Here is a 27,684-nt window from a genome sequence, read left to right on the forward strand (position 1 = left end):
ATTTGTGGCTTCGCTTTCCACAGTAATTCCGTTTACCCACCGGTAACTACAGTACAGAAGCAGATGAGCCTCCTTCTGATAAATCATCAGGGGGTTCATAGTAGCCTAACTCTATATCACAGCACCCATGTCACTCACCCCACATCACCTCATTACATAAGCATTTTATCCTCTCACATCGTCATAAGGATGAGTACTGTATAATAAGATATTTTGAGAGAGTGAGACCACTTATAAAACAATATTGTTCTATTTTATTATTAGCTATTGTTGTTCATCTGTTACTGTGCCTAATATGTAAATTAAACTTTATCATAGGTACATATAGGGAAAAAATAACATATATAGTTTGGTACTATTTACAGTGTCAGGCACCCACTGAGGGTCTTGGAACGTATTCTCTAAAGATAAGGGGAACTACTGTCTGCAAACACTAGACTGAATCTTTTTTTTTTTTTTTTTTTTTAGACTGAATCTTTGTTCCAAAGAAAGCAACAAAATATGTTCTTGAGATAATGGGGGAAATTTGCATATGAACTCAATACTAGGTGATATTGTGAAACTATTCTTTTTTTTGTAATTTATTTATGATAGTCACAGAGAGAGAGAGAGAGAGGCAGAGACACAGGCAGAGGGAGAAGCAGGCTCCATGCACCGGAAGCCCGACGTTGGGATTCGATCCCGGATCTCCAAGATCGCGCCCTGGGCCAAAGGCAGGCGCCAAACCACTGCGCCACCCAGGGATCCCTGTGAAACTATTCTTAATAATGCAAGGGCAGTAATGGCATCATAGTTGTCTAAAAAATGTCTTATTCTTAGAAGATAAAGGGTGAAGTGTTTAGAAATGAGATACCATGATATCTGCCTGTTACATTCAAATGGTTCAGATAAAAAAAAGTATATGTAGATTATAGAAAAAACAAAATTATAGTATGTTAAAAATTATTGAATTTCAATGGTTAGCATTCAGGTTTTCATCTTTTTTTTCTTTAGGAATTATTTATTTTTTTGAGGGGGGGACAGGCCAAGGAAGAGGAAGACTGAGAATCTCAAGCAGCCTCCCAGCTGAGTTCGGAGCCCTAGCTGGAGCTCAATTCCACCCTGAGGTCATGACCTGAGCTGAAGTCACAAGTCAGATACCTAATAGACTGAACCACCCAAGTGCCTCCAGATTTTCTCACTTTGTGTGTGAAAATGTTCTTTTTTATTTTATTTTATTTTATTTTATTTTATTTTATTTTATTTTATTTTTTGGCCTGAAAATGTTCATAATTTTAAAAATTGGGAAGGTGCCATGGTCTGAAAAAGAGGAGACTGTTCTGCATATTCCAGAACTCAATTTCCTTTTCAAGTTTTTGGATCTTTTAGGCTGGTGGTTTGGGTAGACTGAGAATTCTCAGACTCCAAAGGCATACAGGGGAAGACAAGTGAGTGGATAAAATGAGAAATCACAATAGAGAAGAAAAAAAAAAAAAACTAAAAGAAACTGTCACAATGTGATCAGTGGCTCTCTTTGGATAATTTTTAAAATTTGGATACATTTTAAAAATCTGCTTCTTTGTAATTTTCTGTAACTTCCTAATTTTCTACAGTGATGGCTGGTTATTTTTATAATGGAACAAAAGAAAAGAATCTAATTAAATGGAACAGGAGGAATAGAGGAAAAACTGGTAAGAAAAAATTTTTAAGTTGGTTGGGGTTTGGAACAAACCTACCATTTGGGGCATGGAAGGGAGCTGATATCTTCTTCATTTCTTAGAAGTAGAAAATATAGGACACCTGGGCGGTTCAGCAGTTGAGCATCTGCCTTCAGCCCAGGATGTGATCCCTGGGTCCCGGGATCGAGTCCCACATCAGGCTTCCCTCTTAGGGAGCCTGCTTCTCCCTCTGCCTGTGTCTGTGCCTCCTTCTGTGTATCTCTCATCAATAAATAAATAAGATGTTAAAAAAAGAAAAAGAATTGTTCTTAGAGATTTCCTACATGACTTTTCTCAGTAGATACTCCAGAGAGGTTAAATGATTTACCTAAGACCAGCCATATTAATGACAGAAACCAGCTTGAAAAAAAATTTCACATAAGATCTGGTTAGGTTAGAATATAATTAGTGGATATATTACAAAAGTGAGCAGTATATAATCTGGGCATCTAATTTGTGACTTCTCTTAAATATTTTAGGCCTCTAAAAATTCCCTCTGAATGGACTTGGGAACTATAGAGTGAATCCTATAGTTATCAGGAAATAAAATCTTTCACAAAGAGAGACAGCCACTAGATAAAACAGAGCTCTAGACCTTAGATGCTAAACCAAAGGTAATAACTTGTGGACTTCCTGGATTCTTACATCTTCTTCATTCAAAGGCAGTGACGTCTACACAGCCTATCATGAACACCACTCATTTTTAAAAAATATTTTATTTATTTATTTGAGAGAGAGGAAGAGAGCATGCCCAGAGGGAGAAAGAGAGGGAGAAGCAGCTGAGCAGGAAGCCTGATGTTGGGTTTGATCCTAGGACCCTGAGATCATGACCTGAGCCAAAGACAGACCCTTAACTGAACGGGCCACCCAGGCGCCCCTTGACCACCACTCATTTTACCAATCAAAAATTGTGTCTAAAAAAATTGTATCTAATTTTCCTTAACTAATTATTAAATCCTTGGTAGATTTCAGTAAGATATTTGGAATGCTTGTGTAGCTATCTAGGGAGTGTGTACTCCTGATTGGAGGATGTTAAACATTAGCTACCTCTATTGTGAGATTAAAGTTCACTTATACATATATACCAGTCTTATGCTAATGAGCACTATAATATCTCCCAACATCTGACAACTGGGACATTGTTGAGTACACTGATATATCAAAACAATGGAAGTTCATAAAAATATCTAGTATGTAGGTACATTAATATTTGGAAATCCACGTACAAATGAATGCTAAATGGAAAGAAGGATACGATATGAAAGGTGATGTAAGTTTAGACATTTGTTGGACTAAAATTATATAAATCATGGATATGTACTAAAATGTCAAAAGATAAAATGTTTCCTTTTCCTTCTAGTATTTTTCAAGTACAAAATAGGGAAAATACATGATACTATGGCCATATTATCAATTTACTATGAAACATTCTTAATTTTCAGGTTCCAAACCAACCACTCATTCATTCAACAAATAATTATTAAGCATTTACTATGTATTGGGCACTGAAGATACAAAGATAAAAAAGACCAAATTCTTGGCTTCAAGGAACCAACAGTCTGGTGTTTTGAAACAAATTAAGTAATACTATAGGTACTATAAGAGTGACCTGAAAAATGCTGCGGAAGCTCCCAAACTTCAGGCCAGAATTTCCCACAGCCTACAGGGCCTATCTAGGGAAACATACTACAGGCAGCTCTAATGAAACATGACTGAAACCTAACTTGTGACTCCTCTTCCCCTCTCACTTCCCAAGCCCATTCTTCCGTCTGTAGTGTTGTACCAGAGAGAATAAGCCATAACCTGTGGCTATATGCACAGGCCCCTTCTATATTGGTGATGGTAAGCCCTTCCCCGAAGATCTTGCTGACTATAGAAGCCCTAGGTGTTTCCCTTGTCCATAGGTTGCCTTGGCCAACGGGATGAAGAGTGAACACCTGCCTCAAGGCAGCCATTCCAGAAACTGATCATCTTTTGTTAAATGCCCTGATAGGAAAACTCAATTATAATAGTGGCTATGTTTGGTTAGGCCAATTATCTTCCTAGAAAATTTGAACTGTAGGTCTGAGGAAGGAGCCAAGCAGAAGGTAGCAGGAGCAGAATCCAAAAGACACTCAGAATACAGTACACAGAAGCCATGAGTGAGCAGCAACTATGACTTAAGTAGTAGACTTGTGGCAGAGGGTGAGATAGTTGGTAGTAATAACATAGGGCAGAGAGAAGCTGTCACCATAAATGCAAGGGCCCATCAAGCTTCTGTAAAAACAAAGACACTTGGCTTAACTGACTTACTATCCTCAAAGTAGGTCCCGGACTCCTTTGCCCAGAAATCCTGGTATCCTTATTTTACTCATGAACACACAATGAGCAGCTACAATTAAGTTCCCTTGATTGTAACCGGGGTAACTATTCTTTTCCACAGAAATTGTCTATTAATTCTGTTTCTTTTTTTTTTTAATCCTGTTTCTATAGTCAGTCAAAGCTGAAGTCTAAAATTTATCCTCCTACTCCCTTACCACACCAATCACTGAGTACTACACCTTATCTTTTGAATTTCTCTTATCCATCCTCTCCATTCAACCCTTACTAATCTGCTTCAGTTCTTGATCACTGTAATTTCTCATCTGATTTCCATGCCTTCAGTCCCACTTTTCCATCTTTCATGCTGCCTCTGCAGTGATCAGTTTGAAAACAACTTAATGAAAGAAGCCTAAATAGTCTTTATTTAAAAATGATTTGTTTATGTAGGATCCTAAAAAGAATTCACAGGTAAAGTTTTAGGAAAATAAAAAGGAATAATAGGACATGGTAAAATGGCTGAATAAAAACATTTAAAAAAAAATATCTTTCCTCTATAAGGAAATACACAGCAAAAGTAATCCTATTCATGATAGCAACCAAATTATCTAAAATATCATGGATAACTTAAAAAAATAAATGTACCATGACGAGGAAAACAGCAAAATTCAGAAATATCTACAGAATATAAATAAAAGTCTCAATTACTTATTCTTATGATAAACCCCTGATTTTCTAAGATAATATGTATAAATCTTTGCTCCCTATTAAAAAAAAAACTGAAAAAACTGAAAAGACTGAAGAGTAGAGGGATCCCTGGGTGGCGCAGCAGTTTGGCACCTGCCTTTGGCCCAGGGCGCAATCCTGGACACCCGGGATCGAATCCCATATCGGGCTCCCGGTGCGTGGAGCCTGCTTCTCCCTCTGCCTATGTCTCTTCCTCTCTCTCTCTCTCTCTCTCTCTCTCTGTGTGACTATCATAAATAAATAAATAAATAAATAAATAAATAAATAAATAAATAAAATAAAATAAAAAAGACTGAAGAGTAGAGAAACATGTCAATCCAGCCCACATTAATATAACCCCTATCCAGTTCCCCACAGGAATTGTTTAGGGAAGAGAGTGCTTGACAAAAGAATCTTAAAATTCATGTGAAAGAACTGGTAAGAATGGCAAGGAAAAAAAATTTTTTTTTTTTTTTTTGGCAAGGAAAATTTTATAAAGAACATTTAGGGGGACTAGGCCTACTAGATATCAAAACATAATAAAACTGTGATAATTAAAAGTTTAGGGGCACCTAGGTGGCTCAGTCACTTGAGTGTCTGTCTTTGGCTGGGGTCATGATCTCAGGGTCATGGGATTGAGCCCCACAATTGGGCTCCCTGCCCAGTGGGGGAGCCTGCTTCTCCCTCTGCCCCTCCCCCTGCTCTCACTCTGTTAGGCTCAAATAAATAAATAAAATCTTAAAAAAAAAAAGTTTAGGCACAGCTGAAGAATGCAAAAATGAATGGACCTGAAAAGGAAACTCCCATTTGTGTAAATAAACATTATAATATAATCCGATTGAGAAGAAATGAATTAGTCAATCAAGGATTAGGGAGCAAGGGTTAGGTATTGAGAAAAAAAAATCCATCAGGTAAGACTTTAATACTATATTTATCTATCTATCTAATCTCTCCCAGACCATAAAAACTGAAAGCATTCCTTAATACTTCCCACCTCAGGCCCCAGACCCCTGTCTAAGTGAAGTGCCTCCAATTTAGCATACTGCATTACAATAATTGGCTTACCTGTGTGTCACAGAACTCAGACAAGAACTATTATCTGTATCATCCCTGTTTAGTTCATAATAAATGCTCAATAAATATAGTATTAATAACAGGGGAGAGAGAACACTATGTGCCCAGGATTGCAATCAAAGACTCCATATAATAGCTTTTATTACTCAACCAAAAATTGATGGTTGGATTACTCAAGATTTCCTTTTAGTTGTACAAGTTGAAGCAATAGCAATTTTAAAACCAAGATATTAAGGCAACACACACACACATACCTTTTTTTTTTTTTTTGGATTTTAAAAAAATAGTAAAATGAAGATAAACCATAATACCCTAAAGTGATAGAGAGCTTCCAGCTAAATCCAATCTGTCTCTCCTTTATTCTGCTTCTCCCTCTGCCGTATCTTCTTACATAATTTTGAACTCCATGCAGGTGTATTTTCTTATCTACAGATTTCAAGAGGAAACTACAAAACTCTTTGGTGTCGCATATTTTTCCCATGGTGGGCTATTAATGTAAGTTGTCATTACTTAGCTTATTATAAACATCCATAAAGGTTATGACTTTCCCTGCTATGTTGGAGGGGACAGCTACAATGCATTCCAAAGAACCATGCATCCCCATGATGATACAGCACAGCAACCATTCATAGCTGTGTAGTGTAGAGGTTAAGAGAAAATGACATTCTAGCAGATTTCCAAACAATTTATTTATTTTATTTTTTAAAGATTTTTTTAAAAGATTTTATTTATTTATTCATGAGAGGCACAGAGAGGGAGTGAGGCAGAGACACAGGCAGAGGGAGAAGCAGGCTCCATGCAGGGAGCCCGATGTGGGACTCCATCCTGGGTCTTCAGGATCACACCCTGGACTGAAGGTGGAGCTAGACCGCTGGGCCACCAGGGCTGCCCTCCAAACAATTTAATAGCAACAACAGTAAGGTTTGTATATGTGGTAATAGTGGTAGTAGTGGTTTTGGCAAGATCTGTTTATGAAATTTGACAGGCAGACTACTCCTTGATGACCCTACTGTTTTGTCAAAGAAAGTGTTGTTTGTATTAAGTAATCAGGCCACCAAAAGTAATTCAGAAAGAAAAGAAAGAAAGAAAATCAGTGTAGCAGAACATATATGTATATATATTTTTGTATGCATAATCCCTCATTGCCTTCTAGGTCTATGGCTTCTTATTCTCCTCAATATGATGACCCCTCTCAAACTGAATACAGCACTAGTATTCATGAGCAAATGGAATATGTAGACTAGAGTGAAAAGCTGAATAAGAAGGAGAGCTAGTGGCTACTAGTTGAGAAAAAAAAAGATTAAGGACAAGCCTCATGAGGAATTTTCTAGAAAATTCTGTGAGCTATGCAATATAAATCCCTTCATCTATCTCTCGTATGAAATAATCAGTAAAATTTACATTGCTAACTATTGCTGTAGTGAGTGGATTGTTCTCTTTATGAAAAGATGAGGACAGCTTAATATGGGATATCCAAACAATAACACTCTAGATTTTGCTCCTATCTGCTTTCCTGAAGCTGTTAAATAGACAATGATCTGATGATTCCTATGGCTAAAATTTAGGGGATGGGCTGATGGATAACAATTAAGGAGAAAAAGAGCGATTAGTTATTGGTGAGAAGAAAGAACAAAGATAAGTCTGAAAAGGTATTTTCAAGTTACACATTGGATGGAACAGTATAAACTTAATTTTTTGTTACTTGTCTTTAAAATTTCAGGGAAAGAATTGCACAATATAGTGCCATTTTGTACCCATAAGGATGTTTACAATTAAAAAGACGGAGCAAATCTTGGCATGGAACAACATGACTCTCATACATTGCTGCTGTTAGCATAAATGGTAAAACTACTTTGGAAATCAGTTTGGCAGTTTCTTATAAGTTAAGCAATACCTCTATACTTTCCATCCCTCAAACGTGGTGTTTACATTCCTAGGTGATTTTTCAAGAAAAACAAAAACTTAATGTCTACAAAAAGACTTTTACAAAAACGTTCATAGCAGTTTTACGCATGGTACCCTAAAACTAGAAACAACCCAAATGTCCGTTTATAGGAGAGCACATTCTGCTTATTATGAAATGAAGCAATAAAAAAAGAGTGAAATACTAATGCACACAATAATATGGATGGATCATAATATAAAAATACTTTGTTGATGAAGGAAATGATATATAAAAGACTATATTACATTACAATATATACATTACATTACAATAAAGTGTAATATAATCACAAACTATGATTATATTTATATAAAGCTCAAGAATATGGTAATAGAAATCAGAAGAGAGGTTGCCTTTGGGCATGGGGACCAACGGGAAGGAAGCACAAGAAAACTTTCTGAGGTAATAGAAATATTCTATACCTTGATAGGGGGATGGTGACACAGTGTGTACACAGAGATGACTTCTATACTAGACACAGTGCCTAGGACACACAAGATTTTTAGGGACCAGGAAAATAGTTTCATTTTAATTTCTTTTAAAATTAGAAATATAAAATGAATATAGCAATAATGCATGTATCTTGGATCATATTGGTTGTTCCTCCAACACAATCATAAAATATAATTTTTAACATTTTTTATAAAGAAAGGGGCACATGAATGCAAAAGTATCCAGGGCCCAGAAAATACATTTAGGAACATCCATCAAATCATACATTTAAGATGTATGGACTTCACCATATTTATATTTTACCTTAATAACAATAATGTTTTTTAAAAAGTACATTGCTTTCAAGTTCTCTGGTAAAAGCAAATTCTTTGTGATAAAAAAGAAAACATAGTAAAACTTTCCTCAGGGGATTAAAAGAAATAGACTTACTATAAGGAAAGTGAGCATATTGTGAAGGAAGAAAATACAGTCTAAAGAAGGAAGGCAGAAGACAGAGTTATGAAAATAAAAGGAAAGTCTAGGATTTCTGCCATTGTATCAGTGGCTGGGTGGCATATCAGAAAATCCTTTTTAAGAGAGAGCACATATTTATTTTACATTTATAAATAAGTAAATAAATAAACTAAAATATTCCAGTAACTTGAACTATAAATATAAGATCTGGTCCCTACCTCAATGCACTTACAGATAGCAGTACATGTACCTGTCTTTGAAGTTCTACCTTCAAAATATGTTGACATGTGTGTGTTCTCATGTGTTGAGAATATTATTGTAGCTACTAGCAAGTTTTTTTCAGTTTTGTATTCTGCTTGAGTAATACTAAGATAAAATCTAAAATATGATGGTACTTCATAAATAGAACACCAGTGGTATAGGATGCACCATAATGGCAGCATTATCCTTTGACTTGCTGTGAGTTTCACTTGCGATGTGACCCTTTGAAGCAATGGACCTCGCTATATCATTAAGGAAATACCACCAACCCAGCAAGAATGGGTAAAGAATATGAATAAAGAGTTTATAGGAAAGGAAATGCAAATGGTTCTTAAATATCTTAAAAGAGTCTAAATGTCACATACAGTAAGATAAATGTATATTAAAGCTACTGTAAGGTACCATTTTCACCCATAACATTCTGTCTTGTGTCTGGCAAGTGAACACAGGCACTTAAGAGCTGCTGCAACTAGTGCTCCAACTAGGAGTAGAAATTGGTACAGCCTGGGACAGGCTCAGCGGTTGAGCACCTGCCTTCGGCCCAGGGCGTGATCCTGGAGACCTGGGATCGAGTCCCACATCCGGCTTCCTGCATGGAGCCCGCTTCTCTCTCTGCCTGTGTCTCTTCAGATCTCTCTCTGTGTCTCTCATGAATAAATACATAAAATATTAAAAAAAAAAAGAAATTGGTACAGCCTGCATGGAAGTATTTATTAAGATTAGAAATGAATCCCAGGGATCCCTGGGTGGCGCAGCAGTTTGGCGCCTGCCTTTGGCCCAGGGCGCGATCCTCAAGACCCGGGATCAAATCCCACATCGGGCTCCCGGTGCATGGAGCCTGCTTCTCCCTCTGCCTATGTCTCTGCCTTTCTCTCTCTCTGTATGACTATCATAAGTAAATAAAATAAAAAAATAAAAAAAAAAAGAAACGCATCCCATTTCTGGGCAAGAAGGAGTAATTGGTACTGTAATTACCTTCATACCTTAGATAACTATAAGTTCAGACCAAATGTATGAAATAATGATTTGGAAGAGATTGGCTATCAACAAGTAGCAAAGAACAGTTGTCTGGGAGAGATTGGAACTAAGCAAGGCAAACCTTCTGAGTGTCTAAGCTCAACAACTGGAGAGATTTCAGGCCAGAGAAACCCAGGCAGAGCCCAGAGGTCTCCCTGAGTTAGGGAATAGAGTTTGGAACATGAAAGGCCCAGGGCAGATAGAATTTGTGAGCAAAGTATCAGAAAGGAGGAAGTACAGAAAGAGTGGCCCAGGATTGGCAGTGGAGCCCCCTCAAGTCTAGCTAAGCATTTATCACTGCAAACGTGTGAGGAAACTAAGTCAGGGAAAGAACCCTGATTATACCTCTGACTCATTCTGAGGAACATATCCTCTTGACACACGTGTACCCCGGAGCACACTGTACTATTATGCATGTTGTTCATGTTTGAGTATCTTTAGGTCAAGCTGCTGAAATCCAGTCTGTCTTCTCCTCGTTAACTGAACACCTTGGCACTGGGGCATAGGTAAGAAGAGCTTAGAGAAAGGAGCCTTTTCATTTAAAAATTTTTTTTTAATTTATTTATTCATGAGAGACAGAGAGAGAAGCAGAGACACCGGCAGAGGTAGACACAGGTTCCATGCAGGGAGCCGGGTGTGGGATTCAATCCTGGGACTCCAGGATCACACCCTGAGCCAAAGGCAGACGCTCAACCACTGAGTTGTCCCAAAAAGGAGCCTTTTCAACATTAGCAGGTGTCCCAAAAAGGAGCCTTTTCAACATTAGCACGGAGATGCTATGAGAATGCAAGATTGCCTCAGCCTGGATGGAACACCTTTTTCTAATTTTCACAAAGGCAAATATAATTGATGTTTCTTCTAGTAACCACATCACATACTTCAGCCACATCTCAGTCACATTGCAGTGGACAGTTTATGACCTCAGCCTCATCTCTGTTGACGGTAGACTTATTTGAGCTTTCTTTCCTTAGGATAAAATTAGTCCTTAAAGTGTGAGAGAAGGGGCAACCTTGATCCAGTGGGGCATGGAAGGCAATGCATGAAAGTACTGTCCTTCTGTCCTTCTATGAACGATTCTGCGGTGCTCTGTACACTTCTTAGGAGGTCCTAGGAACCTCTAAAATACACCCTAGTCTACGGCCATACCACCCTGAACGCGCCCGATCTCGTCTAAAATACACCCTAATATTGACTTATTCTTCTCCCCTATCTTGCTCTCTCTGTTCCCTTACTCCTGTGTCCTGCGATTACATTTCATTAAACTAACTGCACCCAAGTCCTTGTCTCAGTGTCTCTGAAGTAGAGAGTAATGCAAGGTTAACTAAGACAGCACTGATACGCCAACAGTGGCCTTGCTTTCATATGGGCAAAGTGATATACACTGTAGTATTATTCACAATAGTAAAATATGTCCATCAATAGGGGATTAGTTAAGGAAATTTGGTGCATCCATACGATGGAATACTCTCCATCTTTTAAAATTTATAAGGCCTCTCAATGTACTGTTATGAAAAGAGTTACAAGAGATATTTGAAAAAAGAAAATGCAGAAAACTCTATAGAGTATGTATGCTGTATTTTGTGTTAAATAAGGAGAAATACAATGAATCTTCTCTAATATGTGCATAAAAAACTTTGAAAGGATACATAAACCAGTAACAGTTATTGATCATATTTTTGGGGAGACTGGGTACTAGGCAGATTGGGGCAGTGATGGAAAAAAGACAATTGCTTATACAGATACAATACATACACATAAATATACAGATGTAACATATACAAGTATAAAACATGTTACCATTGTAAAACACATATATATCTCTTCCCTTAACCCCACATTTTCTTCCCACACACTCTCCTTATGAGAGGGAGTTCCCATAAACAAATTTCATGAATGGGCTCCATTTCTGCACCTCAGATAATTTATTGTTCAATCCATTGCTACCCAGTCTTTGTCCCCTACTACTACCCTGAGATTGCTCTCACTTACTTGTTAAAAAGCCCCACAGACACTTGTTAGTGCTTTTCTTATTCTATGTCCTGGGAGCGTTTGATCTTGTTAACTCAGTTTTCTTCTTCAGCCTCAATTCTTACCCCATCTACCCTCCCACATTGTAGCCCAATCCAACTATTTTCTTTCCTCTCTCACACTTCCTTGTCTTCAATATTCTTTCATTTCTACCTACAGAGTACCTCCCACCTCCTACCCCCACTATCTCCTTTTCATATGATGAGGACTAATTTATCCTTCAGGTGTCCATTTAGACATCACCTCTACTAGGTAAGCTGCTCTTACCTAGTTAGACTGGATTAACCCCCACAGCACCCTGTGCTTCCTTTATCATAGCACCATCGCTTTTCTAATTTCCTGCTCTTCTACTAAACTCCATGTTCCTCAAGGACAGGGGCCTTGTCTGCTTTGTCTACCATTTATAATCTATTTTATAATAGGACTTAGTAGTGTCTTCCACAATCTAAGCTCTCAAAACTGCATGCTAAATGAATGAATGAGCCAAGCATGTATCACAACAGGAGTCTAGAATTCCCCAGAGATTTTGGGAAGGCCAGATATGTGGGATAGAGTACTGAATATCCTAACAAGTGATACATATATACAGAGACCAAAAGACAATCTTAATGTCTTGAGACATGTGCTCTAATTTTGTAGTTGACAAATGTTATAGAGGACTTGGGAAAATCTACTACATGGAGCCTACAACCCTCTGACATCAACTGGTCATCATTTTATAGTCTCCTGAAGAGCAAATAGATTAGCGTCATCTATTGTTCTTAAGCAAAGCCTGTCAAAGTCTATGTCACTTTTCTTATCTACACTGATGGCTAGGTAGTAATGCTGGCAAATTCCCTGATAAATACTCCTTTGTTGAAAGGTTATGCCTCATGTTAAAAAGAAGTAGGGAAGAGCTTGAACCTCGGTGTCCTGAATATGACCAAAAAAAAAAAAAAAAAAGGATTATGTTTGAATATCACATGGGCCCATAGTTTGTGCCTGCAGTTAAACTTTGTCATTGCATACCTCTTTGCTCTTAGTATATATGGTTGCCAGATTATGCTTACAGGAGTCAATTATATCACCACTAGCTTTAAGGTCTAAGACAATTCAAAAATTGAAGAATTACATCTTCAGTCAGAGGGCAACAACAATGTGAGGAATATCTGGGTATTGCTTGGCATTGCACTTCTTGGAAATAAGAGACTGGAACTCTATAACAGATCTCTGTCATTTGGTCATACAATTTCTATCTTATTGTGGTCAAAAGACTCAGAATATGTTTTTGCTGATACAGGAAAGGCATTTTTATTTTGGCAAGTTATAAAGAAGATTTCATAAGGAAAGCATGGAGCAACAGAGAAAAATAATAGTCATGAGTACACAGATGCTGTACTTCTAATGTAACTTAGAAGATTCTTTGACTTTGGGTTTGGGTTTGGAAGGAAAAAGCCTTATGTGATTCCCATTGATTGTCAGTTCAACATATCCTGTGACCATGAGCAGAGATACGTCTGTGAAATCCTATAAACATTTAATATACACCCATTCTGTGTGGCACTCTGTAGAGTGGCTTGGGGATGCCAAGAAACAATAACTTAGCATTACTTAATTTATAATTCAGTGAGAATATTAAGCATAGATTTGAACAAGGTAAGTGCTATAATTGAAGTACCATGTGTTTACTACTAAAGGCAATATTGCCATGTTGGTTAATTCAGAGAGCATGGGCACATGCATTGGTTCTTCAGCTTTCCAACTGTCTGTCCTTGAACAAGTTATTTAACTTCAGATTAACATTGTTCTAAAATGGGATAATAATAAACTGCTCCCAAATGCTGAGAGTATGAGCTTACAATAGGCTTCATATATACATGCCTTACACACTTGGAGTATCATTGGTCTTTAGTAGTTTGGTCATAATACCTAAATGGAACAGCACACTGCACTGCAGCCTACACTTGCTACCCAGTCAAAACTGTCAGTTAAAATAAAACAAATGAAAAATGAGATAAGCTTAGTAACACAAGAGCAGAAGAATGTTCCCTGCTTCCTATCTCTGTTTCTATAAGCAATTTAAGATGAAATTAAAAAGCTTGAGTCAATAAGTTTAAGTTTTCTGCTCTCAGCTAAAATGGGGCCTTGACACTTAAGTCAACTTAAATCACAGAGAAGTAAAGTAAAACAACAACAATTGGTAATCTTTCCAGTTACTTGCTAAATAACCCTATGTAACAGTCAGTGTGATGATGTTGCCTCTGCCATAAAAAAGGCCCACCAAGCATTCTGCTTCCTTTAGGAACAGGCAGGGTAAGGGGCAGCAACTTGTAGTCTACCTTCGAAAGAATTTTTTTTTTTTTTTTTAATGATAGTCACACAGAGAGAGAGAGAGGCAGAGACATAGGCAGAGGGAGAAGCAGGCTCCATGCACCGGAAGCCCGACGTGGGATTCGATTCCAGGTCTCCAGAATCGCGCCCTGGGCCAAAAGCAGGCACTAAACCGCTGCGCCACCCAGGGATCCCCTACCTTCGAAAGAATATGTTGACATGTTCAAGACCATCGGATTCCCAGGAAATTTACTGAGGTAGCAGGCCCCTATAAAGTAATGGGGTCCAAGTATCCCTTATTAAAATCAAACAATTATGCCTTTGGTCAGAAGGCAAGAATAATGTGAGGAATAGCCCGGTATTGCTTGGCATCGCACTTGATGGGAATAAGAGAGTGGAATCCTCCGACCCCATACCCCTTATTAAGACAACTAAGAACTTGCTACTTCTGGTCATTAGACCAATAAATGTAATTAGTGTGGTGCGACCAGTGTAATGTTTTATAGACTCCAAGACAATCAAGATTTCTGCTAATCTGGGCAAAAAGCAGATGATCTGTCATTTCCCCAAGGCAGGGCTGCTAATCCTGCCAGATAAAAATAAAAGTGTATTATTGTCAACTCATTAAATCTAAAACCACTGGTAAGTACATCTTTATCAATACATTTGGCCTGTCTAGAGCTAAATTTTATCCCCTTTACTCAAATATCCTTAGAACCCATTCATATGCATATTCACCAGGTTTCTGCCAATATAAATTAGCAAAATTTTGCAATTACTTTATTTTTAATTCTTTTTAAAAGATTTTATTTATCTATTCATGAGAGACACACAGAGAGAGGCAGAGACACAGGCAGAAGGAGAAGCAGGCTCCATTCAGGGAGCCCGAGGTGAGACTCGATCCTGGGACCCCAGGATCATGCCCTGGGCTGAAGGCAGATGCTCACTGAGCCACTCAGGTGCCCCTGCAAGTATTTTAGAGTGTAGTCTGTTTCTTCCTGTGTCAAACTTTGTACTTATCTCCTTGAAGCAATCGGATTACTCTAGTTATGGGTCTTATGGCAACACGGATCAGTGGTCAGATCTTGAAGAGATGGGCATCCCCTTACTGGGCAACTGCTTCAGGTAAAATTGTTACAGATGATTGGAGCAGGGAGGTACTAGCCTACTCAGACAAAGAAGAGCAACCTACCCGTTCTGCAAGGTGGGACTTAAGAATTAAATAATATTGGGATGCCAAATGTCCCAACTGTCTCTGCCTCTCTCTGTGTGTCTCTCATGAATAAATAAATAAAATGTTTTAAAAAAATTAAAGAACATTCCTTCATTTTAATCCAAAAAGATGTGCCCATTCCAAGTTTTGGGATCTCACTCTTTCTCAGTCAATGTCCTAACTTTTACTTGAGAGATTTTGTAGCTATAAGAAATAAAAAATTTAGGGCTACCACAGAAACTCTCTGGTTCTATGACTATGATGTGAGTTGAGTGCTTAAAGGCTTGAGTTCATTTTCCATCTGTAATTATCCCTATGCACTAAAAAAAAATCCATTCATCACCATGTCCTTATAGTCATCATTACTGCTGTAACAGTATCGACCATAGTTGATAATATGTGGCCTGTGGTGTCACTGCACACACTGTAGTAGACACACTCTCAGATGATCTTCCCTGCCATGAGTCACACCATTGTATAATTCCTTACCCTATGTAGTAGTGAAACCCACCACTTGCTTCTAATCAATAGAATGTGCCAAAGGTGATGTGATGTTATCTCTATGATCAATTATATAAGACTCCATCTTTTTTTTTTTTTTTTTTTTTTTTTTTTTTTTAAAATTTTTTTTTAATTTATTTATGATAGTCACACAGAGAGAGAGAGGCGCAGAGACACAGGCAGAGGGAGAAGCAGGCTCCACGCACCGGGAGCCCGACGCGGGACTCGATCCCGGGCCTCCAGGATCGCGCCCCGGGCCAAAGACAGGCGCCAAACCACTGCGCCACCCAGGGATCCCTAAGACTCCATCTTAACAGACTAGAGAGACTCTCCCTCATTGGCTTTGAAGACATTAAGAGGGCCAATTAGAGTGTCGGGTGGCAAGGAGTTTTGGGTGACCTCTAGAAGCTGAGAGTGTTCCCCAGCTGATAGCTAGCAAAAAAAATGTGGGTTGCAGTCCTACAATCGACTTAATTCTGCTGATAACCACATGACTTGGGAAAGGACCCACCCGTGCAGTGCTCAAACTCCTTATACACAAAAACTGTGAGGTAATAAATGTATGTTGTTGAAGTTAGATTATGGTACCGGATGTGGGATGATTCCATGACACATACTTGAAGATGCAGGAGTGGTTGTAGAGTCAGATGGTGGGCACATACTGGAAGAATTTTGAGGAGAATAATATGGAAAGCCTAGATCACCAACTATCTGTTAGTTTGTTACAAAGCAATAGAAAACTAAAGTACTATGGCTTACTGACATTCCACTTCCCATTTGTAAATAGGGAGCTCAGCAATGCATTTCAGTTCAAGGATATGACTCAACCAATCCTCAAATCCTCTTTGAGGATCCGTTTTCTAGGACCATTCCTGAGACAAATTTCTATATTTATCAGGCCCAGTCAGGAGAAAGAAACCACACCAGTTACTTTAACAAAAATAACCCAATATAAAGGATTGGTAACCAGGCATAAAGTTGTTAAATAAGCAACATAAAAGGCAAAACCAGAACACTTAAGTATCATAGAAGCAGTCATTCTTCCTCAGACCGTGGAAGCAAAATAAAAGAATTACTTAAACGTAGAAGTTTGGAGGAAGATCCCACGGAGGTGAAACTCAGACCTCTGAGGAAGGGATATTGTTTGGTTGGCAATGCTGTCTCTGAATTCAGAGAGTAATTCATTTGGAGCTAGAATCCACTTCTCTGAGGAGGAGGCATGAGCTGGCCATTGCAAAAATGTGATTTGTTGAGTTCCAGACATGCATCACAAAGTAGGATATTGAAGGGTGGTTTGGAGCTGAGAGAGAATAACTTAGTAACTAGCACAGTCACATAGCTTTATGCATCAGATCTGCAAAAGTCAGGAATGAATGAAGTTATTTTAATAGTGAGTAACTTACAGGAAAGTCTCAGGCTTCAAGATCTAGACAGGGTATCCTCATTTGTCTGTTTGTTTGTTTTAGTTTATTCTCAGGCACAAAATTTTCCCCTAACTGTAAGACATGATGTACACACTTATCCATAATGGAAGCAGGGGAAGGTGTCAGTGTTCCTGCCAAAATTAAAAATTATTAACATTTCACTGTTAGCCTGTGGCAAAGGATAACCTAGTGTTCTTTAGTTCTTTTCCACCTCCTTCCCCATCAAAACAAAACAAACAGACAAAAAAGGATTCTTACTTATTGGGAAAGAACACAGGTGCAGTGGGGAGAGGGAAAATAAAAGTTATTTAGAACTAGGCTTAAAAACAGGGTTTGGAAGTTACGTGTACAAGAAATTCTGGGACTTTCTCAGGATACAAGAAGTTGCAGAGTGGAGGAGATTGCAACGTTAGTGTGGATTGTGTACTGGGTCCTATTAGTGTTCCTCAGCATTTGGAGGGAAGAACGGAACCTCTTATTATGTTTGGCTACCTCAGCATGCACCTTTAAATGTGACTGTACCTGTTTGATACAGGCCAATGGATTTGCTACAGTTGCACAACTTTTTTTTTTGTTCACAGGTACATTGGCTCTAAGCTTAGTTCTCACTTCAGTTGTTTATAACTTCCCTGTACTTTTCAGTACTGTTCAGTACTGTTCAGTACTGAACAGAATTGCTTTTGCAAACAATACCTTGGGTGATATAGGCAGGGCAGGTGTTACCTCCTCTGATGAAGCCAGTGCCACATTTCTGACCTCTGCCTCAGTTTGTTTCACAGTGTTGCAATCAAGGTGTCAGCCAGGAGGCAGTCATTAGCTTTATCACTAATAAATGTGGTATTATAGTTTTCTATAGGACATACTCATCTGTCTTATTTCTCAATTATTCATAGCATGACTAAGGGATGTCTTTAATTGGGCTCCCTCAAGTCCCAAAGTAAACTTATCTTCTTTTAAGTCTCACAACCATTTTGGGAGGTGGTCAGGCATGCATTTTTCACACCTAATTTATAGATGAGGAAACTGAGACCCAAAGGAGTAAAGCCCATGTTTTAATAGAACACTTTTCTCCTCAGAACCAGAGTGAGATCAGGCAGCCAGAGAAGCAAATACAGGCCTAAATAAACGCCAAAGAACCTTACTCTGGAGGAGTAAGTAAACAATCTAGGGCAGGAAGTACCCCCATTGGACAGCATGATTATTTGTGTTATGCTTTCCCCCTTTTCTTGTCTATTGCTCACTGTGCTGAATATCGCATTTCAAAAAAGTCAACAAAAATACTAGGATTAGACAGATTCCTGAAGTGACCTTTGGTCCTACCAAAAACAGGCCCATTCCAGGTTTTCAGATGCTATGCTGTATTGCTGACTATGTCCCAAGCCAAAAATCAGGGGGAAATTGAGAGGAAGCTTGGGCAAATAGTATCAGAGCTTCTTGTCAACTAGAGCTTTCAAAACAATAGGAGGGCTGAGAAGGAAATAATGACAGTGTCTCATCACTCTCCCATGACTTCCGTGAGACCACCCATTTCTAGCAGGGGCAGTGGGTCAAGTCATCCTTTATTCTCTTAAGCTTTTGCTTCTTGATCTGCTCAGTATTCTCTCTGACTTCAGGTGAGACATAATTGGTCTCAGAAACTCTGTTGGTTCTTTGTTTCTTAGGTAATTTTTTTTTTTTTTTTTTTTTGTATTTGGAGGAAAGGAGAAGTTACTTGGTCTTTAACAGTTTCAACTGCATGCTTGTTTGTGTTACGACTTTCTTTCTCTTGCTTTTTGTTGTTTTACCTAGATTAGAGAAAGTCTTGACATTTTCTCCTCCTTTTTGAGACATTTCAGTTGAATGCATAGTTTTTTTTCCCCCCATGACAGTGCTTCTGCTCTGGGTTCCTGTCTCTGGGATAACCTTGATGACTCATGTTGAACAACTTGGAAGAAAATATGATGGCCTAGCTCTTTTTGCCTCTTTCCTTTGAAGATATTGTCAACTTTAGGCACCTAGATCCCTGTATCCTCTCCATTACTCTGCACTCTAGCCATTTAAACTCCATTACTATATTATTTCAATAGTGAACTACATAATTATGTATCATAAAATTTTCTTAATGATAAAGATGATAAAAATATGATGTGTGGGAGTTTTTCATAATATAAAGGAGTAAGGAAGAGAAAAAATCTAATTAGTTTAAGTGATCAATAAACACCTCAGTTACCACTTTAATGGTAGTTATTGATCAATTTTGAGCATATCATGATAATATTAATGTTAAATCATATTATTAATATAACCCTAGCTTAGTGGATTTCAGGATCTTTCAGTGCATTCTTCTCTGACAAGTATAGGTGTATATAAGAAATTCCCACTCATCCGGGTTTCTAGCCACACACACTCTGCGCCTTTTCTTTGGTTTCCATATGTTCTGGGGAACGTAATGTTGGGGTTTGGATATTGTTGTTAGGGGTTCAGGAACAGGGAGGTTGCCAACTTACCGTGTTATCAGAGACCAAGCAAGCCTCAAAGTGGGACTTGAGACATATGCCATAACCATGTGATGACTATTGTTCTTTTTTTATAATTATTGCTATTGAAGTATGACTGACATGCAAGAAGCTATACATTTTTAATGTATACAATTTGATGAGTTTAAAGATAAGTATATAGCCATAAAACCATTGCTTCAATCTATGCATTAAACATATACATTGCCTCTAAGTTTCCTTCTGTTCTCTTTATTATTATTATTATTATTATTTTACTTAATTATTTTTAAGGAGGAATACAAACATTTTATCGTATATATTCAGAATCCCACACAAATTACCTTTACAGTTTATTTTACTATATAGAATCATTTGGGTTTTATATTTTCAGTTAAATTCTGAACTGAGATTACAATATTGCAAAAAAAAAAAAGATTTGTTACATTAATTCAGTACTTTTTAGCATACCAAATTGAACTACATCAAGTTCAAATTTCAGATTTATAGCGAACAGTCTTCGAATACAATACAGACATTTCTCAAAGTTACCGTCTCATTCACATGTGATATTTGCAACTCTGAGCTGTCATACATAGAACAACTGTCCTATGACTATGGCAAAGTTGACATGGCAAATTGACATGCCATGAAGCTCAGAGCTATAGAGTCAAGCCAAAGACTCAAAGTTGTACCATTTTCTAAAAGGTCGGTCATTTCTGGACCACAAAGCACAACATGTAAAGGAGGCTGAGAATAATTCCTCCTCTTTATTACGGTTTAGAAAAGTTGTATGTAGCTTGGAACTTTGCATAAAACCCCGTATTACACCTTGGTAAAGTCCAAGGGTAATTACAGATGACAATGGACTGGGGCCTTAAATTTAATTATTAGAACCGATGAAGTTCAAATGGGCATCAATCAAATAAAAAAATCTTAAGCACCTACTGGTTTAGATTGAAATTTATTAGAGATTCATGATCAATTTCTTTCCACCTTGAAATCAAGGTGTAAAAACCAGCTGTTAAGTGCATCCTAAACTTCTCCTATGCAGCACAGCCAGAATTTTCTGTCCCTTGGTGTCAAAGTGAAGTCACATTTCCTTTTGGGAGAAGAAATTCCACATCTGAACATAGAGTAAGTTAGGAAAAAATGACCCCTGTTGTTTATGTTATTTGATCACTATTGTAATTCTGAGGTCTAGGATTACTAATATACTAGCAATGAACAACAATAAGAAATGGCAAACTCCTGGCAACAACTGTCAGGTTAGTAACGCTAACTCCCTTCCCCCAGTCACAAAATTTTAGTACGAGAGAAATTAAAATTACTAAGCTGAACAAATGGGAAATAATAAACTAAGCATAACTAAAACAAGAACTCCTAGAGTTTGAAATCATTGCAATTAAGAAATTGAGAACAGGGGGATCCCTGGGTGGCTCAGCGGTTTAGCACCTGCCTTTGGCCCAGGGCGCGATCCTGGAGTTCCGGGATCGAGTCCTGCGTCGGGCTCCCGGCATGGAGCCTGCCTCTCCCTCTGCCTGTGACTCTGCCTCTCTCTCTCTATGTCTATCATAAATAAATATAAATAAATAAATCTTAAAAAAAAAAAAAGAAATTGAGAACAGGTGTGCTTCACCTCACTCCCTACAACTCTCAGTTTAAATAATATTCCCTGCAAAAGAGCATCAGGTTTCTGGATATAGATGTAGCCCTTCTCTAAGTTTTAGTGCACTGCAGAATTCTCTACGATTTTATCCCCCCCCCCCAAGTTTATCCAAAGTTTTTAATAGAATCTTCCATTTCAGCCAAAAGATTTGTAATTCAAAGATTTACTAAGGTATTCTATGCATCCTATCTATACAGAAACACCTGTTAATTATTACAATTGGCTTATACAGAATTAATATTTTTGGGGTTAAAATTGTTAAACATCGTGCTTACTGCACATCAACTCTCCATGAATCTGAACTTCAGAATGATTTACTATTTTACTTAAATTACTATTTAAATAATTGAAAAAAAAGTACTGAGCCAAACTAAACTTAAATGGGATATAAAAGAAAAAAAAAACCTTCAAAGCAAAAATTTCAAAACTACCTTTGCTTAGCTAACCCCTTTCCCAAAGTTTTAGCCTGAAAAAAAAAACAGTAAAATCTACACAAAATTTCATTGCAATCATACAAGGGCTACATTAGGTCAAATACAACAAATACTATGATGCAATTTTACATTTATTAAACTACAGTTCAAAGCACAAATTTATACATTGTAAATACACTAAACATATCTAATGAAGTCACACTAGTCTTCCTCTGACATTTGATATATCTGGGTGAAAGACATTTAACTTTACAAGACTTTTTAACATGAATCCTTAGTATAAAAACTGTACTTGTATGTGAATGATTTGGTGGGGAACCCATTTAATGGGCTTCCATCTCCATTGTCATCCATTTTGAGGCATATTTTATTTTAAATGGTTAAGGGGTAGGACAAACTGGTAATTTTAAATCTGGATACTTTATCTAAATTTCCCGATTACCCCCCAATGAATTATAGATGGAAGCTGATTTCATCTGGTCCCAAATAGCTATTATTAATAGATTTTGTCTCCAAGAGAATTAACATCGTAAGATTGTTTGAATTTGTTTCACACTGGAATGTAGACCAGGCAAGCTTAACCTGCAACTTCAGATCTCAAGAAGCATTAATGCCTGTTTAAGCTTCAGAGGAAAAGCTATCTTCTTGACTTGGCTGAATGCAAGGCACAAAGAAGTTCTTCATTATTGTGTCTGAAGTAAGTCCAGCATCTTGCATCTCATACCAATCACTAAATGACATCATGTAGTAAACAGGTGGCCTCTGAAAATCATTAAAAGCAGATGTTTCATGGAGAGAATCTGATCCCCTGTTATCAAAGGTAAAACAATCTCCCACATTCAGCTCAGGAAGAAGACAGCTTTCCACAATTTGATCAAGCTCATCACAGGATGGACCCCAAAGGCTGCCTGTAAACAGAGGCTCATCTTCCTTGTATTTCTTATGAATCTCTGGAATGGTATTTAAGTCCTCAGACAGTTTACTTGCAAAAGAACCATAAACACCATCATTCATATATACATGAAGGCTGGTGCATCACTTCTGCTTTTTTCTACTCCAGAGGAAAATTTATCATTTTCAACAACTTCCTTTTTTAAAATAGATTTTATTTATTTATTCATGAGAGACAGAGAGAGAGGCAGAGACAGAGGCAGAAGGAGAAGCAGGCTCCATGCAGGGAATGCAGGGAGCCTGATGTGGGACTCGATCCAGGACTCCAGGATAATGCCCTGGGCTGAAGGCAGGTGCTAAACCACTGAGCCAAGGGATCCCTTCAACAACTTTCTTTGCAATGATATTAATTGCAAGTATAAACTCAGAAGACACATAGTAGCTTCCAGGTTCTGAGATTATCTTAATGCCAGATCCTTCAGGAAAGTAGACATCCAACAAAGGGGTGATAACATGATTAACCTTTTCCAACTGAAATTCAGTTCCTGTGAAGCCTCTGTCAATATCTAACATGTTCCTTGTGAAGCCAAATTCTCCAGCCATGTCAAATACACATTCAGCATCAGGTACAGCGTGTACAGATACTTGAGATTCTTTGCAAGCACTTGAAATATGAAATTTAACCCCAATTATTTGGACATCAAGTTCCTTAGCACATTCCAAGAGATGCCTACAGTTCTTCAGGGTAGTGCCAAACTTTAACTTACCCTCTTTGCCCCCAATATTGTCTTCTGCTGCAATATGTAGTAAGATGTTGGCATTAGGGTGATTACATGCAATTTTCTTCAGTGCGACTTCATTGTCACGTCATGAGAATCACTCCAATTTTCACTGCATACTTTATTTGAGACACTTGCTTGCAAGGACTTATGTAAATGATGTTTTCTGGAGATACAATCAAGTCTTGCACTAAAGTCATTTCAGTTTTACTGGAACAAGCATATCCAGTTTTTTTTTAAGATACAGAATATTTTTATTTTTTTATTATAAATTTATTTTTTATTGGTGTTCAATTTGCCAACATATAGAATAACACCCAATGCTCATCCCATCATGTGCCCCCCTCAGTGCCCATCACGCAGTCACCCCCACCGCCCGTCCACCTCCTCTTCCACCACCCCTAGTTCGTTTCCCAGAGTTAGGAGTCTCTCATGTTCTGTCTCCCTCCCTGATATTACCCACTCATTCTTTCTCCTTTCCCCTTTATTCCTTTTCACTATTTTTTATATTCCCCAAATGAATGAGACCATATAATTTTTGTCCTTCTCCGATTGACTTATTTCACTCAGCATAATACCCTCCAGTTCCATCCATGTTGAAGCAAATGGTGGGTATTTGTCGTTTCTAATGGCTAATATCCCATTGTATACACAGACCACAGCTTCTTTATCCATCATCTGTCGATGGGCACCGAGGCTCCTTCCACAGTTTGGCTGTTGTGGACATTGCTGCTATAAACATCAGGGTGCAGGTGTCCCAGGGTTTCACTGCATTCTGCATATCTTTGGGGTAAATCTCCAGCAGTGCAATTGCTGGGTCGTAGGGCAGATCTATTTTTAACTCTTTGAGGAACCTCCACACAGTTTTCCGGAGTGGCTGCACCAGTTCACATTCCCACCAACAGTGCAAGAGGGTTCCCCTTTCTCCATATCCTCTCCAACAGTTGTGGTTTCCTGCCTTGTTAATTTTCCCCATTCTCACCAGTGTGAGGTGGGATCTAATTGTGGTTTTGATTTGTATTTCCCTGATGGCCAGTGATGCAGAGCATTTTCTCATGTGTTTGTTGGCCATGTCTATGTCTTCCTCTGTGAGATTTCTCTTCATGTCTTTTGCCCATTTCATGATTGGATTGTTTGTTTCTTTGCTGTTGAGTTTAATAAATTCTTTATAGATCTTGGAAAGTAGCCCTTTATCTGACACGTCATTTGCAAATATCTTCTCCCATTCTGTAGGTTGCCTTTGAGTTTTGTTGACTCATAGCATATCCAGTTCTAAGAGCTGCCAAAATCCCAAGTACAGCTGGAGAGGAGTTGCACTTTGCCATTCTGTGTAGAATGGTTTTATCTGAGCCATTATGTTTTGCCACTGACCACTGACTGACTGTTTCTTCATAATCTTTCCAAGGTCTCCCACAAAAAAAAAATGCAGTTTTCCCTGTCAGGGTATGTTCATAAACATAGTTATAAAGGATGAGAAGAGGCAGAGAAGGTGGGCAAAAAGAAACCACTGCAGCTGAGCAAAAAAGCCAGAGACTGTGGGAATTAATTGATTTTTTTTTTTAAATCGTAACATAAGATCTACCGTCTTAGCAAATTTTAATGAAGACTGTTCTGAAGCAAGGCATGCCAAGATTGCCCTTGTAAATAAAACCACATATCTATACTCATGGAGCATCCTACCTCATTTTGCTGCTTTTCCTTATTAGGCTTAAGGAAATTTTCTCCTTTTATTTTTTGTTTCCCTCAGGTTCTGTCTTTTAAACTGTTGACTCTCTCTAAGTAGTCCCTGAAACCTAGAACCCTCATCATCAGTAACTGAAAAATGAATCTCTTTCCTTGAGAACTGGGAAAGTAAGTAAGTGTGGCTAGTGGCATAATCTTCAAATCTCTGCAGGATGTGAAGCATTAATATTTGAATTTCATTTTTCTTGTGCATAAAGGGGGCAATATAAAAATTGCATTCTCATATTTAAAACAGTCTAATTCTTATACTGATGAGAGAAAACCTGTCTAACGGCCTGAATATAAGGGAAGCCATTTTGGATTTCTTTCTAAGTCAGCTGACTGTACATAAACTTTGTTTAAACCAAAAGCCTGGTCTATGGCCTGCCAAGCTTTGTAAATGAGTAGTCTAAAGGAAAATCATCTTGTTCTTAAGGTATTGTTTAATGCTTCTACTCTTTGAGTTCCTTGATGTTAAAACTTGTGATTCCTATCTATATGTTAATCTATAATTTTTTAGCTTTTATGAGATGTAAAAAAGTATATACTTCTCAAAAACTGTTCATTCTCTGGAACACTTTCTTCCCTGTTAAGACCATGTTTCCTGGGGAGTTATTCTAACTTGAGCTCAAATAAAACTCTCTTTCTTTCTTTTAGAGAGTCTAAAAGGCTTGTTCAGTTTGTATCGACAATATTGTAGGAGAGGAAACAAAATTTTTTCCCTCTACTCTTCTAGGTTCTTTAACTGAGGCTCTGCAAATTAGACTGATAAAAGATTATCAAGAGAAAAATAGAATTTCACGGACATTGTGGGAGAACTCAGTGATGAGTAACTCAAAGGGCTGGTTAGACCTTTGAGTTTATGTAGCATCTTAACAAAAGAACAGTAAATTGTTAGAGAAATGACAAAAGAAAAAAATTGAGTTTCTAGGATGGCAAATTGTGGGAAGGTAAATATTGAGGGAGTCAATGGAAGAGAGGAACTAATTAGTAAAATTTATTATGTAGATACCTGTGCAGACTCTGGGCTGATAAGGGTCTAAAGTTGTCTCTGATTATTAACTTGTGTCCTTCTTGGTAAAGAGGAGTGACAATGTGACATAATAAAAAAATATATAGTTTGGTCTTTGACCACCATTCTTGGCCCACAGCTCCCCAAATCCTTGTAATTTCCTAAGTTACTAGAGCAATAGAAACATCATTTGTCATAATATTTGGTCTTTTGTCCTCAAATAGCTCCAGAGTGATTAAGGTGAAAGTGTATTTTGTTATTCATAAATAAGGCTCATCAACTACACCTGAGCTTATGTTAATCAGGTGACTTTTGGAAAGTCCCTAGATACCAATAGGATGGTGACTAATTGCCCACAGGAATCAACCTTGTGACTAGAGAGTTGGAACATTTAGCCCCATCTCTTGACCAAAAGAGAGTAGAGAGGGGCTGGAGGTTCAATCAATTACAAACAGCCAATGATTCACTCAATGATGCCTGTGTAATTAAACCTCCATAAAGATCCTAAATGATGAGGTTCAGAGAGCTTCCAGGGTTGCTAAATACATGGAGGTGCTAGAAGGGTGGCTCCCTTGGACAGCGCATGAAAGTTGAGCCCCTTCCCACGTACCTTGCCCTATGACTCTCTTCCACTTGGTTAATCCTGAGTTCCAATATTTTATAATAAAGCAGTACTCTAGCAAGTAAACTGTTTTCCTGAGTTCTGTGAGCCATACTAGTGAAAGATTTAAACTAAGGAGGGGTTTGTGAGAACCTTCAATTTGTAGCCTATTGGTCAGAAGTACAGGTAACAACCTGGACTTGTGACTGACGTTTGAAGAATGTGTTGCAGGACTAAGCCCTTAACCTATGGGATCTGAAGCTACCTCCAGTTAATTTCAGAATTGAGTTAAATTGTAGGACACCCAGCTGGTGTCTGAGAATTTCTTGGTGAGAAAGCCTCCCACACATCTGGTGTCAGAGTGTTCTGAAATTAGAGTGTAAAAATAAAAAAGACACATAAGAGTTTTAGAAGAAGGGGAGGGGACACCTTTATCAATTTATGTCCTGCTTTTAGGTAAATGAGGGAGAACAGAGAGCTTTTCTTGTATTTACTTCTCATTTGCCTTCAGCTCAAAAGAATCTTTATGCCAATGTGGAATATTTGGGGGTGGCCTGTCTTTCTACCCTTTTAGTACCTTGCCACATGATATTTCAAGGTTCATCAGAACCTATGGATTATAGTAATTCAGAGCTCTTTTCAGTTGTGATATACCCAAGTCTCAGTATCATAAATGTTTTTTAAAAGTGTATTCCAGCTTTT

The 27,684-nt window shown here is 38.0% G+C and overlaps 1 long non-coding RNA gene and 1 pseudogene across 1 annotated transcript in view; both read right to left on the reverse strand.

Moving 5' to 3' along the window:
• Positions 1-27,684, reverse strand: part of LOC140595450 (uncharacterized) — a 55,338-nt gene that overhangs the window by 8,258 nt on the left and 19,396 nt on the right. The window lies entirely within an intron of this gene.
• LOC112919754 (antizyme inhibitor 1-like) lies at positions 22,091-23,855 on the reverse strand (annotated as a pseudogene).

This window comes from Vulpes vulpes, chromosome 14, assembly GCF_048418805.1.
Source record: "Vulpes vulpes isolate BD-2025 chromosome 14, VulVul3, whole genome shotgun sequence".
Classification (NCBI taxonomy): Eukaryota; Metazoa; Chordata; class Mammalia; order Carnivora; family Canidae; genus Vulpes; species Vulpes vulpes.